At 46.7% G+C, this 16,330-nt stretch overlaps 3 non-coding genes across 3 annotated transcripts; all 3 read left to right on the plus strand.

Annotated features, from left to right (window-relative positions):
* The first annotated feature begins 5,535 nt into the window (after window positions 1-5,535).
* Window positions 5,536-5,607, plus strand: Trnah-gug (transfer RNA histidin (anticodon GUG)). Its single transcript has one exon. It is a non-coding gene; the product is annotated as a tRNA-His (tRNA).
* Window positions 5,608-11,131: 5,524 nt separating this feature from the next.
* On the plus strand, window positions 11,132-11,295 carry LOC130890271 (U1 spliceosomal RNA). Its single transcript, XR_009058714.1, has one exon. It is a non-coding gene; the product is annotated as a U1 spliceosomal RNA (small nuclear RNA).
* Window positions 11,296-12,198: 903 nt separating this feature from the next.
* On the plus strand, window positions 12,199-12,272 carry Trnan-guu (transfer RNA asparagine (anticodon GUU)). The gene has a single exon. It is a non-coding gene; the product is annotated as a tRNA-Asn (tRNA).
* Window positions 12,273-16,330: the final 4,058 nt, after the last annotated feature.

Genomic DNA, 16,330 nt, shown 5'->3' on the forward strand with positions numbered 1-16,330 from the left:
CCTAAAATGGGGTGTCATGAGGAGCCAGTGATGGCTCCACTGCTTTGTTTCAGTGGTAACTTCTGAAGAAAAAACAAACCCTGGGCCAAGAGAGGTGGCTGAGAGGATAAGGGCCCTTGCTGTTCTTTCAGACGACCTGAGTTGGGTTCCCAGTGCCCACATTGGGTGGCCACAGCTGCCTGTTAACTCCAGCTCCAGAGAATCTGATGTCCTTTTCTGGCCTCCATGGATGGCTGCACACATATATACCACCTGTGACGGCTCTATTCTTGGTTGTCAACCTGACTACATCTGGAACTAACTAAAACCCAAAATGACTGAGCACACCTGTAAGGGACTTTTTCTCAATTAAGCATTTGAAAGATCTTAGAGGTGGGAAGATAAACCTTTAATCCAGATTGGGAGGATTCACCTTGATTCTGGACCACACCTTCTGCTGGCAGTCCACTTAAGAACAGGAAAGAAGGAAGCTCTTTCTCTTTGCCTGAGTTGTCTTGCTTTCCCTGGCAAGTCCATTCCTCCACTGGCATTAGAGCCTCCTTCTCCAGTACTCCACTGTGTACTGAAGACCAGCTGTTGCCTTTAAACCCAGCACTAGGGAGGCAGGAGCAGGCGGATCTCTGTGAGTTCAAGGCCAGCCTGGTCTACAGAGCTAGTTCCAGGACAGACTCCAAAGCCACAGAGAAACCCTGTCTCAAAAAACCAAAAAAAAAAAAAAAAAGCCAAAAAAAAAAGCCAAAAAAAAAAAAAAAAAAAAAAGACCAGCTGTGACATCTAGCCTCATGAACTGAACAACTAACTACTGGATTTTTGGACCTTCCGTTCGTAGGTAGCCACTGTTGGATTAGCTGGGCCACAGCCTGTAAGCCATTCTACTGAATTCCATCATATATATAATTAATTAAAATTAATCATTCTTTAAAAAATAAGCAAGCAGCCGGACGGTGGTGGCGCACGCCTTTAATCCCAGCACTCGGGAGGCAGAGGCAGGCGGATCTCTGGGAGTTCGAGGCCAGCCTGGTCTACAAGAGCTAGTTCTGGGACTGGCACCAAAGCTACAGAGAAACCCTGTCTCGAAAAACCAAAAAAAAAAATAAGCAAGCAAACAAAAACACCTGTGTGTTAGAACACGGTCCATGAATGAAGTTGCGTGAGAATTCTGAGTGCTTGTGGGGAAACTCAAGAAAACAGGACAAGAGTCTTGTGACCTCAGAACGCCAAAGCACAGGGTCCTTCTTGGCATGTGCTTTTGTGCGCTTCTCAGGTGTAGGAAATAGGAGTGGGTTTGCTTCAGATTACCCATTGCCATTCACTGTTATTATTCATCCCTGCACAGCATGTCCTTGTGACTGTATACAGTTGGAACTCATAAACGTTGCTCATATGACCTTGCTTGACCCACAGAGTATAAATTGTCTGATGCGCTAAATAAGATTGACTATTGCATCAAACTTTAGTGTGCCTCATTTACAGACTCCATTTTCCCAGATCCCACGGCTTCTAAAGCCGTCGCTGTGAAACCAAACAGGGGCCACATTGCTGTTAAGAAGCCACATTGTTATACATTGCTATTAAGTCCCCATACCTTACAAGTATAAGTTTCTGTTTCCTAAGCCTGACATATCCCGTAGATCATGGTTTTCAACCTGCATTGAACTTGTGACCTCGTGACCTAGATCCACCTCTTTGCCTGGTAAACTCCTCAACCTGTGATATATGACTGTGCCTTTGCCTTATGAAACTGTGTCTTCCCAGACACCTTGATGCCTGCCCTCCCGCACGATGGATTCTGGCTCTTACTTTTATTGCCTCATTTCTAACCACCAACAGCTGTTTTCTATCCCACTTCTCTACCCCACAGGCCCCCTTGTGCCCTGAGCCCCTCCCCCTTCTGTCCAGGTGCTAAAGGCCAAATTGTCTCACAGCTGTAGTCAATCAACCTTAACCCGTCGCCATAAAAGGGACCTCAAAAGCCAGTGAGGGGTCGCTCTCTGAAACCCCGACTTAGGGGGAGGCAGTCATCTGGCCGTCCCTTTAGCGCTTTGAAAAACAGCTTGCTTTAATTAGAATGCTGTGGAAATGGTTTTGGTTTTTTTTCCTGCAGATCCAGCATAACACCTGTGGAAGGCTGCTGGGTTCGACTGTAAAGCGGTTCCCGTAGGCTCAAGTGTCTGAATACTTGGTTCCCAGCTAGTAACACTGTCTTGGAAGGCTCTGTTTGACCTTTGGGAATGGGAGGCATTCAGGAACAAGTAGGTCACTAGAGATCAGCTTTGACACTAGATAGCCTGAGCCTACTTCCTCTCTGCATTCTGCTTCCTGATTTGTACTCAGTATAATGGGGCATCTCAGGCACCATTCTGCCCTCACCTTTATTACGAATTGTGTCCCCTTGTACTGTAAATCCAAGAGAACCCTTCCTCTCTTAATTTTCCTAATGTCAGGTGTTTGGTCAAAGCAACAAGGAAAATAACCAATTCGAGGAATAATAGAGAAGGTTGTCAGCATGCTAATTCTGCTTGTACGGTGAGAACATGAATCCCCACATCCAACACAAACAAAAGCAAGTCATAAAGAAAACAGAAGAGCACTGGGCATGGCTTACACCTTTAATCCTAGCATTTAGGAAGCAGATCTCCAAGAGTTCAAGGTCAGCCAGGACTAGGGCTATGTAGAGAGACCTTGTCCCCAAAAAAATGGAGAAAAGAAAAAGGAAAAAGACGAGGAACAAATGTCTGGGACCATCAAATTTCCCCTTTCTGTTGGACAAGCTGTTTGCAGGAGCGAGGTGGGCTGCCTTCAGTCAGTCTTCTCTGGGCCTGTGCAAACCCCAAGGACTCAGTTATCATCAACTGGAAAGCAACCATGGAATATCAGGCAGGCCAAGGCCCAGGGAGCCATTTCCATCAGTGAAACAGAATCAGACATGTCCTGGTGTTAGCATTAGGAGACAGGACTTTCAGTTATTATGCGTGAATTCCATAGGCCCAGATCTTCAAAAGGAGATTCAGAATGTGTAAAATCAACCAAGTGAGATAGCAGAGATTAAAAGTAAGATGTTAGAGAAGGCAGCTTCCTTAGAGGGATTAGTAGCAAGTTACACATCGCAGAACACCCGATCAGGGAAATATATCCTTGAGCAATTGAGAATGTCCAATCTGGGGCTGGAGATGGCTCAGGGGTTAAGGCCACTGACTGTTCTTCCAAAGGACCCACGTTCAATTCCCAGCACCCACACAGTCACCCGTAACTCTTACTCCAGTCTCGGGGTCTGGTGCCTTCTTCCGGCCTCCTAGGGCATCAGGCACACATGGGTTGTGCGTTTATATATGTTGGCAAAACCCTATACGTATATAAAAAACTTAAAAATGTAAAAAGAAAATATTCAAACTGAGATTTAAGGACAAAAAAAGACTTGAGGAACTCAATCCAGGAGTCATTGTGCAGAATAAGCCCCAGACAGGCTGTAGTCAGCTCCAGGGAAAACAGTGTTGAACATGCACAGGAACAGAGAGGAAGCACATGTCAGATTTCTTTCTGCAATTCCCAAGACTCCATCTGACGGCATGTAAAAGAGGACACAGCAAGGAAAACCTATGCTATAACATAATCTTTTATGTTATAATCTTTTTGTACACTGTGAAGATGTGTCTTTGCCAAGGTGCCTTCTGATTGCTTTAATAAAGAGCTAGGCAGGAAGAAGTGGGGGGGGGGTGGGCAGAGAGAAGGAAAGAGAGATAGGAAGAGGTTAGGTGGGACTTCCAGCTAGAGAGAGAAAGAGGAGATGAACTTAGGCTCTGGAGAGACATCAGAGGACATGGAGAGGAAACAGGAGGTACAAGATGGACGAGAGGTAAGAAGTCACAGGGCAGTTGTAAGCTAATTTAAGTTCTAAGAGCTAGTGGGACAAGCCTGAGCTATAGGCTAAGCTCTCATAATGAATAAGACCATGTCATTATTTGGGAGCTGGCTAGCAGAACAGAAAAAGACTTATTAAAATAATATTTATCTTCTAAAAATTGATAAAAAAAAATTCAGGCATAGACCTGAAATCCCAACAATGGAAAAACTGAAGCAGGAAGATGGGGAGTTCAAGGCCATGTTCTACACATAGGGAACTGAGGCCAGCCTGGGCTACATATGGTGCTACTTTAAAAAATAAGTCATCTAAAGAAGGGCACTTCCGGAGATGCTGAAATATTTCACTGAGAGATGACGCACTGCTTAAGTTGGAAAGGGAAGAATGTCATTTAAACATGGTCCGTGGAAAACAAAAGGATGTCAGACAACCCTATAGCAAGTACTAAAAGAGTTTTAGAAAATACACCTCCAAAGGAGAGAAAAAATTAATGAATGTTTTAAAAAGTAAAATATATAAACACTAAAATAGGGCAACTGGGCTCCCCCACCCCCAGAAAAACTAAGATCAGGCCGGGCGGTGGTGGCGCACGCCTTTAATCCCAGCACTCGGGAGGCAGAGGCAGGCGGATCTCTGGGAGTTCGAGGCCAGCCTGGTCTACAAGAGCTAGTTCCAGGACAGGCTCCAAAGCCACAGAGAAACCCTGTCTCGAAAAACCAAAAAAAAAAAAAAAAAAAAAAGAAAAGAAAGAAAGAAAAGAAAAGAAAAACTAAGATCATTGGTCAAAGACATGGGGACAAGAAGGGAACCAAAGCTCATGTCAGAACCAAATTAATTCAAATTGACACAGAAAAAAGGCAACGGAAAAAAAAATGCCTCTATGGTGAAAAACTCCGAGACTACCGGTGACTGTTTTGTTGTTTCTTTTTTTTTTTTTTTTTTTGGTTTTTCGAGACAGGGTTTCTCTGTGGTTTTGGAGCCTGTCCTGGAACTAGCTCTTGTAGACCAGGCTGATCTCAAACTCACAGAGATCCGCCTGCCTCTGCCTCCCAAGTGCTGGGATTAAAGGCGTGCGCCACCACCGCCCGGCCCTGTTTTGTTATTTCAAAGAGTCTGTGTACAGCGGGTTTCCTCGTTGGCTCTTTGAAAGGATCCCAGGGAATGACTTTTAACTTTTATTTTTCATTTGACTATCCCGTTGTTCTTTTGAGTAGGGTCTTACTGTGTACCTCTGGCTGAACTCACTATGTAGGCCAGGCTGGTCATAGCTTCTCGAAGTGCACCAGACACAGCAAAGACTTGGAAGGCAATGAAAGTGTCTTGCGAACAGAAGCACAAAAAGAAAAATGAAAGTAGCGAAGGATCGAACTTTTTACCTTCATCTCATCACACACCCTCACTAGCCAACTGAACCACAGAAGAAAACAAGAGTATCTTCTCTCATTGCAGCAAGAGGAAGTCTCTAGCTCGATGCTAGCCGCAGCCACAGCCTTCTGTGTCACTAGAAACAGATCCATCCGCGCCCCGCTCGCTTCCGGCAGAGCAGCGGGTAGTCGACTTACCAAGAAGGTATCCCGGGAGAAGCAGACGCCCGGATCAGTGCTAGGCAGAACTGAACTAAGGCTTGGACAATTGTGCGAGCGCCGGTGACGTCTGTGTCGTTCGGTGTGTGGCTCGCCGTGATCGTATAGTGGTTAGTACTCTGCGTTGTGGCCGCAGCAACCTCGGTTCGAATCCGAGTCACGGCACTATCGTCCTTCTGCCCGGCGATGTTTTGCTCCAGCTCTGAGCTCGTCCCTGCCAATCCTCTCCTCTGTTCAGCAGAGCACAAACACCAGGAACTGCTCTCTCTCAAGCCCTGGGATGGGCGACGACACTCCCCCCTCTCCACTTCCTCCACTCCTTTACCAGCAGGTGGCAACCTTACGCTAGGGCCAGCAGGCACTCACAGCCTCACAGATGTTCCTAGCTTCACCTCCAAGATCTGATATTCAGGCAGATTTCCAAATTCAGCTCCGTTTTTTGTATTTATATTTTCTTAGGTGCTATTTAGCATACATTTGTATATCAACGTATCACCATCTCCTTGAAGTACTTTATCAGTAAAATTTAAGGTTTGGTCTGTGACACATCAAATTCAGCTGGGTGATATTAGGACTCAAACCCAGGACCTTGTACATGCTAGGCAAGCCCTGTACTACCTTAAACCCACAGCCTCAAATTCATGTTTATGTACAGTGTTCTACAGAAATACAGTTGATGACGTTTTGTTCTCCACCGTGGACACTGTGTTAAGTTGTTCTGACGCCATGTATTAACGCTATTTTCTTTCCCTCTCTGAACTACTTCAGCTGAAACCTAATTGATTAAATAACTACGAATTGATTTCAAATCTCATTATTGGTGCTTTATGTATTTGTGCCTCCTGTTGCTACTACCCGTTGTCTAGTCTGACGTGGCTTTCACTAACTCTAAAGTCAAGTAGTTTGTCCGTTTCCTCCAACGACACACCACTGGGCATAGCAACCACACTCCCGAGCAGGCCTGTGTTCAGGAATAGTTGTCCAGCAAAAAATGAATTTCTCATTTGTTTTGTGGACTTTTTGTTTTGTTTTGGCATCTTTTGTCTTATTGTGTTTTTGTTTATCTGTTTTTATTTTCAGTGTTTTGTTTTGAAGAATGTGAGAGGGAAAGGGCGTGAACGTGAGTGCTTGGGAGGATTCGGGAGGAGTCATGGGAGGGAAAAACAATAAAAATATATTGTATGCAAAAAATTGTGCCATTATGTCTGCCTATATTTCATCTTCTTTTTTTTTTTTTTTTTTTTTTTTTTTTTTTTGGTTTTTCGAGACAGGGTTTCTCTGTGGTTTTTTGGAGCCTGTCCTGGAACTAGCTCTTGTAGACCAGGCTGGTCTCGAACTCACAGAGATCCGCCTGCCTCTGCCTCCCGAGTGCTGGGATTAAAGGCGTGCGCCACCACCGCCCAGCCTTCATCTTCTTATATAGTTCAAAATATTCTGGGATCTTACCCTTCACAGTCATTGTGAGTACATGCCTTCCAATACGGGCTGGTTGTCCCCTGTGGCCAAAAACTCCAGTAGGCCAGGCAGGGACTGGAGAATTAATATTTTCAGGTGTGTGACTTTTGTTTATACTGCATTTGGTTAACTTTGTGAAGCTGTGGTTCTTTGCCTGTCTAAAACACCTGATGGTCTAATAAAGAGATGAATGTAAGGGTGATCTGGCTGTGACATCTGTCACCCCCTTGATCGCCAGGGTTGATTCGGCTGATCTGGATGGCTAGGCAGGTTGTCCCCTTCCTCCCTCACCGCTCCATGTCCCTCCAGAAGCTGCACCCAGTCAAAGAGGACGACCTTCCCTGAATAGAGGAGGACCGGTCTTCAATCAAGGGTACATGAGTAGCTGCGCTCCCCTGCTAGAACCTCCAAACAAGCTCTCTAGAGATGAACGGCCAATAGCGAGGCAGAAGCAAGGATTGACAGGGCTGGCAGGCAGAGGGAATAAATAGGAGAAATCTGGAAGAAAAGGAGCAACGAGAGAACAAGGGAAAGAGGACATCAGGCCAGCTATACAGCCAGCCATCCAGCCACGGAGTAAGAGTGTAAGTAAGATACACAGAAGTAAGAAAAGGAAATAGCACAGAGGCAAAAGGTAGTCAGAATAATTTAAGAAAAAAGTCAAGCTAACGCCGGCATTCATAACTCAGAATAAGCCTGTGTATGTGTGATTTATTTAGGAGCTGGGTGGCGGGTCCCCCAAGAGTAGAACATCCACAACATGGAACACACTTACAGACCAATATATGATGCTGTATTGGTGAATCCTAAGTTGGAATGGAGAGCCGAAGATGTTGGAGATGCCGGGGTTGTAGGCCTACCTCCAGCAAGGACAGGCACAAAGCTCTGGATCAACCCAGCAGCCTGTAGCAGCTCAGATTCCCACCCTGCTGTCATATAAATCTGCTTGCTTTTCTGCCTTTTTGCTCCTCTCTCTGTCCCCCCTCCCCAGTAGGCCTTGGTAGGGTGATCCCCAATAGATCTGCTTTTCTACCCACAGAGTAGTCCAATTGGGTAGTTTCTCTGTCCAGTCAATTACACTCATTTGCACCCTTTTGGAATGGGGATATTTATGGTTTGCCATTGTATATTGAAAGTGTGTAACTTGAGATTTTGATTTCATAGTGAAGAATCCAAGAATAAGAATATAGAAATATAGGTCCCACAAGTAAAAATGTAGAAATACAGAAGTATAAAGTTGTAAGCCCAGAAGAACGGCAGCGGGCTGTTAGCAGCTTTTTCAGCAGCTTAAGGATTAATTGTTAACAGTGGGGGTACTTTGCTTTACAATCCATAGCTCTGTCTGCAAGGCTGAAGCAGCTCTCTGCAAACCGAGGGTCAGCTTTTAGATAAATAACCCTGGCCACTCATGACCAACAATTGATGTGAGCTGAGTTAGCCTTGAAAGGATGCGGTGTATGTGACTTTTTGGTTATACACTGTCCCTGCTCTGTAAAACTGGCAGCATCGGGGGAGGGCAGGGAGAACAACGACTAAAGACAAACGCTCCTGTAACTAAAATCCCTGCTGATGGAACTAGTAAAAAAAGGGCAATTTGTATCTGAGTTTTACCTCAAAATTGTAAAACTTTCTTGTTGCTTCTTGTTATGAAAAGGGGAGTCCAGAAACACCCCATGACCACAGCCATCTCTGGCTGTGGCCTCAGCTAGCTGGTAAGCTTTTGTGCCCCATGGAGATTTTTTTTTTTAATTTTATTTTTTTCCTGGAATAAAGTCTGTCCCCATCTTTGCACTACCCCTATGGGCCCAACAATAGTTAAGAATTGTCTTGAGTCTCAAAAGTGACTGAGCTGCTGTACGGTGCTGGAACTGTTGAGACTACGGGACTCTTGAAGGTGAATTGCACTTTGCTCTATGAAATGACTCTGATGGAGGAGGAGCAGAATGTTCCGGCGTGAATATAAAATATCCGCTCCAGGCTCTCGGGATGGAGCACACGTTCCCCTGTTAAGGGGCTATCCAGAGAGCTTGTCTTTCTCCGCCCACCAAGATGTGGATACGCACAGTGCAAGGGCTGAGCTACTGTAGCTGCCCTGCCTTCTCCCCTGCAATGCTCTGCAGTCTCTGCAACAAACAAGAGTAAACCTCTCTTCCCTTAGGGTTCTCCGCCGGGTCCTTGTCACTTCAGTGAGGAAAGTGAGTGGTGCAAGCAGAGATACAGGGAGGAGACATAAGCTAGACTCTGCAAGCTGAAATTAGGGCCTGAGTCTGGACACCTGATTTTGGAAGACACTGATGGGCTCATGCAGACAGGACAGTCACTGGAAGCAGCAGATAAATGAAGGACATTTTACAGTTTTCATTTACATGCGATTCTCTTTTTTTCCTATTTTTGTAAATATGGTGACCCCAATATGTGCCAAACGTTTGGTTTTGTTTGTTTTTATGTTTTCCAAGGCAGGGTTTCTCTGTGTGATCCCCGTTATCCTGGAACTTATTCTGTAGACCAGGCTGGCCTCAACTCATTGATCCACCTGCCTCTGTCTCCTGAGCGCCGGGATTACAACATGGGTCACCATACTTGTCAAGTTAAATACATTTTTGCAATAAACTGTTGTGTCCCCAATTTTAGATAAAAGAGCTCTTAGAAGCAGTAGAGCTGCAAAGTAAAAATCTTCATCATGGCACCGGGCCTAGGCACTCCCCACTGGAAGAAGGGGGGAGTGGCAGCAATATTGGGATACACACACAATTGATGGGGGAATACAGAGATGCAGGGGTCAACCATAGGTCAGCCAATCAGGACGGACAGAATATCCACAACATCACAAAAGCAGAACTGCCTGTTTACAGAAGAGTTTAGCGAACGATCAGCCAACTGGAGTAGGCTGCATGTTTATAACCTTAAGATTAGGACAAACTTGGTATCATTCCTTAATCATCATTGTGACAGGTTTTACACCTCATGCATTTTAACCACCTCTAAGGACTTTACAAGTCCATGTTTCTGTTGTGGGATATCTGTACACTGTGTGAAGGTGTATTGCTGTGGTCGATGTAAGAAAGAGCTGAATGGCCAGTCGGGCAGTGGTGAAGCGTGTTTTAATCCTTGCACTCGAAAGGCTAAGGCAGGCGGATCTCTGTGAGTTCGAGGTCAGCCTGGTCTACAGAGCAAGCGCCAGAGACAGGCTCCAAAGCCACAGAGAAACCTTGTCGGAAAACAAACAAACAAAACAATCAAACAAACAAAAGAAAGAAAGAGCTGAATGGCCAATAGCTAGGCAGGAGAGGATAGGAGGATTTCCCAGGAGAGAGAGGAAGAGGAATCTAGGCGACTGGATTTCACCAAAGACTCTTAAAAAGTTGGACATATGGTACAGATCAGAGGTAACCAAGCCACGTGGAAGAGTGCAGACTAAAAGAAACAGGTTAAGCTGGGGGGGGGGGGTGCTCGCCTTGAATCCCAGCACTCCAGAGGCAGAGGCAGGCGGATCTCTGTGAGTTCGAGACCAGCCTGGTCTACAGAGCTAGTTCCAGGACAGGTTCCAAAGCCACAGAGAAACCCTGTCTTGAAAAACCAAAAAAAAAAAAAAAAAAAAAAAAAAAAAAGAGCTAGTGGGACAAGTCTAAGCTAATAGCCAGGCTTTTCATAATTGTTAATAAGTCTTCATGTAGTTACTTGTGGGCTGCTGAACCTGATGAGAAAGTATAACTACATGTTTTTCCTAAAGCAAATGTTTTCACATGTGTTTTTGTTTTGTTTTGTTTTGTTTTGTTTTGTTTTGTTTTGTTTTGTTTGGTCTGCTGGTACACACCAAAACCAGCGACAAGGCTGTGAGGCCATAGCGGCGGGCAACCATCAGCTATTTGGAAATTGGAGATAATTCAAGATGATTTGTCTCTGATCCTGCAACACTCCATCCAGCTCTCCGCTAGCAAGAAAGTTCACCAAGCCTACAGGGCAAAGGGGAGGAGTGTGATGTCACCCCTGGGTGCCGGTTGGAGGCGGGGTCTATGCAGATGAGGGGCGCGCAGGGACTGTCGCGTCCGCAAACTCTGCGGAAACGCGAGGGATTTCCAGTGCGGAGTGGAAGTCACCGCGGGTTCACCAGTAGCAGCGGGGCCCAGGAATGGGGTGCGCGTCCGGGGAAGTCCTGAAGTATGCACGGCAAAATGACCGTGTGTTCAGAGCGCAGGGCCGGTGGGGCTGAGTCTGGGCTGCAGGACAGCAAAGCATACTTACCTGGCAGGGGAGATACCATGATCACGTAGGTGGTTTTCCCAGGGCGAGGCTCACCCATTGCACTTGGGGTGTGTTGACCCCTGCGATTTCCCCAAATGCGGGAAACTCGACTGCATAATTTTTGTTAGTGGGGGACTGCGTTCGCGCTCTCCCCTGGTATGATTGTAAGAAAAACAGGCTATATAAACCGCGTTTGTGTTTCTAGTTAGCTGAAATAGACGTGAGAAATTTGCAACATTTTTACTTTCTTCTTATGCACCTGCCTTTTCCTGCTATTTGTTAAGAAAATTGGTATTGACTTTATAGAAGTTATCCCTTCGGTACTTACTGTGTTAATGAGAAAACGTCGAAAGCTTTGAAATTATGAGTTTTTTACTTGAAAGCCTGGCTTGAGTACTTTTTGGCAACGGTCAAAATCTAGGTTGGTACTCCACTCCAGCCTTTTTTGCCCTTGGTTCCGGTACTTAACATTCACCAGACCCTGACTGGGGAACAGCACATCCCTTCTCAAAGCGTGTTTAAATTACCCCTAATTGATACCGTTGTTAGGAAGCAATTTTTTTTTTGTCCCTCCTCAGGTGTTTTTACTGTCACACACACACACACACACACACACACACACACACACACACACACACACCCTCATCCTAGTGGAATATCGTCTTCCCAACACGCTCCAGTCTCTTAATAGTCACGGATCAAGTTCGTCCACCTCTCTCCCGTCCGGACTTTCTGAGCACGGGCACCACACTCGACGCCTTTCCTACGCGGGCCCGCTGAGGCTCCAGCACACACCTGGGGTGACCAGCCCCTCTCGCGTCCGTGCTCGAGGTCTGCAAAGGACCGGACCCTAAAGCGCACTTGGGCTCTTTCCCCGACCCCCAGGTGGCGACGGGGTCACAACGTTCGCGCGAGGTTGGGGAGCGGGACATCCAGGTGCCCATCCTGTTGGCTTTGAGTCTCCCTGCTCCAGATGCTCGGCTGCAGGCGGGCTTCCCAGGTGTGGCCGCCGTGGTGACGCCTGACTCACCAAGGAGACAGGGCATTCGTTTGTGCACCGTCTCTGTGGCGCAATCGGTTAGCGCGTTCGGCTGTTAACCGAAAGGTTGGTGGTTCGAGCCCACCCAGGGACGATGGCCCTCGGGCTTTTAACAATCCAAATACACAGGTTAGTCGCTCGTGTGCGAGCATACTGATTGTCAGTTTGAAAGTGAACGCTTCTGCTGCTTTCTCAATAAGCCTCCGAAAATCCCTCACTTAAGTGCCAGCCACACGTTTTTTACGGCCTGGCCCTCTGGCAGGGAAAACAACAAAGCTAATTTTTATTTGGGGCGGGAAGGGTGAGACCTGTGGACAACCCCCACCTGCTGTCTTTAGTTTACTTGGGGACGGGTAGAGTGGGAATCCTTTCTTAATAAAGGAAAACTATGGAAAACAAGTCACCAAAGCACAGGAAACGGACCAGATTTTAATAAAACAGGTAAAGTACACCCCTGGCTAAAGATTTGCAGACGACAAGGGCGATCTCAACGTAATTCCTAATCACAAACCCTAGAACCGATTTCTTTCGAAAACCATGTGGTGTGGAAACACCAAAATAAACCACAGAAACGGGCAGGCCCGGCCGTGTTTGGTAAGGAATCCGGGAACTGGCGGTGGCGGGTTTGGCCTCTGTAGGCGGGCAGCGTCTAGGAAGGCTCTGGACCTCTGGTTTGCTCCCTAGCTCTTCGGAAGGACCCCAGGACAGTTCGCCCCCTACCCGGGTACCCCAGTCGCCGCGGAGAGGAGGGCGATGGAGGGCTATCAGGTGCTGGAGGGAAATACTGCACCTGCAAGAGTGGCATCGACCCGCCGACTTCACAGTTAGCGACTGCCCTCCCTCACCACCCAACTGAGGCACAGACGTGTTCACTCGCGCGGGCGCTGCTCCCAAGCTCCCAACCCAACTGAGTTGGAGAAATTCCTTCTGCAGGACAGGCCGGTCATAAGTCTCGAAAACCAGCTCAGGCTGGCCTGCTCCCAGCTGCCCTGTGCCCAAGCGAGGCGGACTACTCCGCCCCCGCACCGATGCCAGAAGGGAACAGATGCACTTCTGGACTGAGCTTTTATCGTTAGTCGTGTGACTTGCCACGATCTTATAGTGCTCTGTGTTGTGGCTGCAGCAACCTGGGTTCGAATCCAAGTCATGACACTATTGTCTCTCTTGCCCATCCCAGCATACTGCTGTCTTACCCCCTGCACCCCACGCCTAGCTAATTTAATGTCTTGCCACAGACTCCAGTCTCCCTTGTTCAAGCCCAGTTGACCGAGGAACTCAAACATTATCATTACGGTTTGCTGCTTGCAGTCTTCTCTGTCAATCATGCTGTCTCAGGTGAACTCCCACAATCGCCTTCACTGTCAATCACCCTAAGACCCAGGGCATAAGAAGCACCATCTTTGAGCAAATGAAAGACCTCTGGATCGGGGAGACTCTCACTCAAGTCTGGGTTAATGTGACCCCCCCCCCCCAGGAACTCACGAGAGACCGTGAAACAAGAAAATGAACACACCAATTGAAGGTCGTGGGCTACATTTTTAGGTAAACATTCTGATGCTAGAACAAGACAAATAAGGCTCAGCTCACACCCTAGACCAAAATATTCTGTAGGCACACCACTCCCTGGGTGGAATCCATTGTTATCTCCTTAAGGGAGTAGGACCTTAGTCAGATCCTTAGACTTAGTTTGGGAAAGAAACACATCTATTTCTCTATTCCTGAAATACAAGGTCTGCATATTAGCCACACCTGCTGACAATAACCTTGAGAGAGCAGAACTCTTGGCTCTAAATCTAGGTGGGACCTTTTTTGGGGGTAGAATCAGACGATAACCTTGAAGGAATAGAGCTAAGTTCCTACTCTCTGACCTTCTCGCTCAAGGTGCTAAGTTCCTACTCTCTGACCTTCTCGCTCAAGGTGAAAATACGCTCACTTTTTTGGGCCTCCGCCCCAGAGTCTATTGGAGTCTGTCTCTCCTTAGCTCTCAATAATAAGGCACAACCTGTGGTGAGGATCAAACCAGCCAATCACAAAAACTATCCCTTCAGCAGTGGCTGGGATGTGGCACAGGGCACTGACTTATGGAGGGGAAGCGCTCCTACTTGGATCCCCACACTGCAGAATCAGGACGTCATAAAAACTGACTATGTTTAAGTTACATGCTCTGTACATGGATGCCGCAGACTCTGCCACACAGAGGAAACTTTGCTGTTTGCTCTCCCTGCTATCTCCTGGGCTGGGGCATCCCAGAAAACTGGAGTCCCCAGTAGGTGTGCTCCTCGGAGAGAGAGTTCAGACAATCTGCTACAGCATTCACTATGGGATCTTCTGCTTGTTACAAGGAAACGTTGCTTAGAATTCTAGCCTCAAAATCTGCCCAGATGGGGACTGGAGAGATGGTTCAGAGGTTAAGAGCCTTGCCTGCTCTTCCAAAGGTTCTGAGTTCAATTCCCAGCAACCACATGGTGGCTCACAACCATCTGTAATAGGGTCTGGTGCCCTCTTCTGGCCTGCAGGCATATACACAGACTGAATATTGTATACATAATAAATAAATAAATAAATGTAAAAAAAAAATCTGCCCAGATGGACATGGTTTTATTTTATTTTGAGGCAGGGTTTCTCTGTGTAGCCCTGGCAGTTCTGGAACTCTCCCTGCTGTGGGAAGTAAAGGAAATGACTCCTTTTGTCAGATGGGAACTGGCCACACAAGTTCCTAGGGAATGCTGACTTTATCTAACTGCCAGAAATCCTCCTGTAGTCCAGGCTGAGCTCGTGTCTAGATGCTTAGACTGCCTTTCGGAGTTGGGGGAACTGGAGTTTCTTTGGACTTGGTAGCCTCAAACTGAGAGATCTGCCTGCCTCTGAGTGCTGGGAATAAGGGCATGTGCTACCACATTCAGCAAGTTAAATGTGTTTTTGCAATATGCATTTAATTAAAATGGGTGATCATATTTCAAATTCTCATCTGTCACTATCCTGAATGGCTTCAAGTTGTCATCTTACCTCCACACCACTCTACAGCCTCCACAGCACATACATGTACATGACACACAGCCTCCACAGACACACATGTACACGACACACAGCCTCCACAGACACACACATGTATACGACACACACAGCCTCCACAGACAAACACGTACATGACACACAGCCTCCACAGACAGACATGTACATGACACACAGCCTCCACAGGCACACACATGTACATGACACACAGCCTCCACAGACACACACGTACATGACACACAGCCTCCACAGACACACACGTACATGACACACAGCCTCCACAGACAGACATGTACATGACACACAGCCTCCACAGGCACACACGTACATGACACACAGCCTCCACAGACACACATGTACACAACACATACAGCCTCCACAGACACACACGTACATGACACACACAGCGAAATTCTAATTGGATTTAATAAATAAAAACCCAAGTCAGATATGGAAGTAAATGCTGAAAGATCAAAGAAGCAGAGCAGACAGCCCCTGGTTCTTACCTCTAACAAATCCTCTGACTGAATGGGCGATCCTGTCTCTCCCAAGTACTAAAGTTAGTAACCTTTCCACCTGATTGTGGGAATTACCAAATCTTTGTTTGGGGAATAAAGAGAAAGTCACATTAGAGACAAAAATCACATAACTAGGTGGTTGTTTTGTTTACAGAAGGACCTGTTTTGGCTTTAGAGACAGCATCTCACTTTATAGCCCTGGCTAGCATGGAGCTCACTCTACAGACCAGGCTGGCCTCGAAATCACACAAACCTACTTGTCTCTGCTTCTGAGCGCTGGGATTAAGGCCGGGCACACCCTGTGGGCTATGTGATTTCTATTTTATGTGTACGGGTGTTTTGCCTGGGTGTGTAGTGTACTGATTATATGCCAAGTGCCTGCAGAGGCCAGAAGAGGGCTATGGATTTCTTGGAACTGGAGTCGTGGCCTTTTGTGGGACAGCGTGTAGATGCTGGAGAATAAAGCTGGGTCCCTGCAGACAGCAACTACTCCTAACAGCTGAGCCACGTCTCTAGCTCCCAATACAGTAGTTTTAAATTTTCTTTCAACAAAATTGCATTTTTAAATGTACCAAATATTAATAGCATGGATTGCAATGAGAGGTTAGTCCTGTCAAATATC

The sequence above is a fragment of the Chionomys nivalis genome, chromosome 18 (assembly GCF_950005125.1).
Source record: "Chionomys nivalis chromosome 18, mChiNiv1.1, whole genome shotgun sequence".
NCBI classification, from domain to species: domain Eukaryota; kingdom Metazoa; phylum Chordata; class Mammalia; order Rodentia; family Cricetidae; genus Chionomys; species Chionomys nivalis.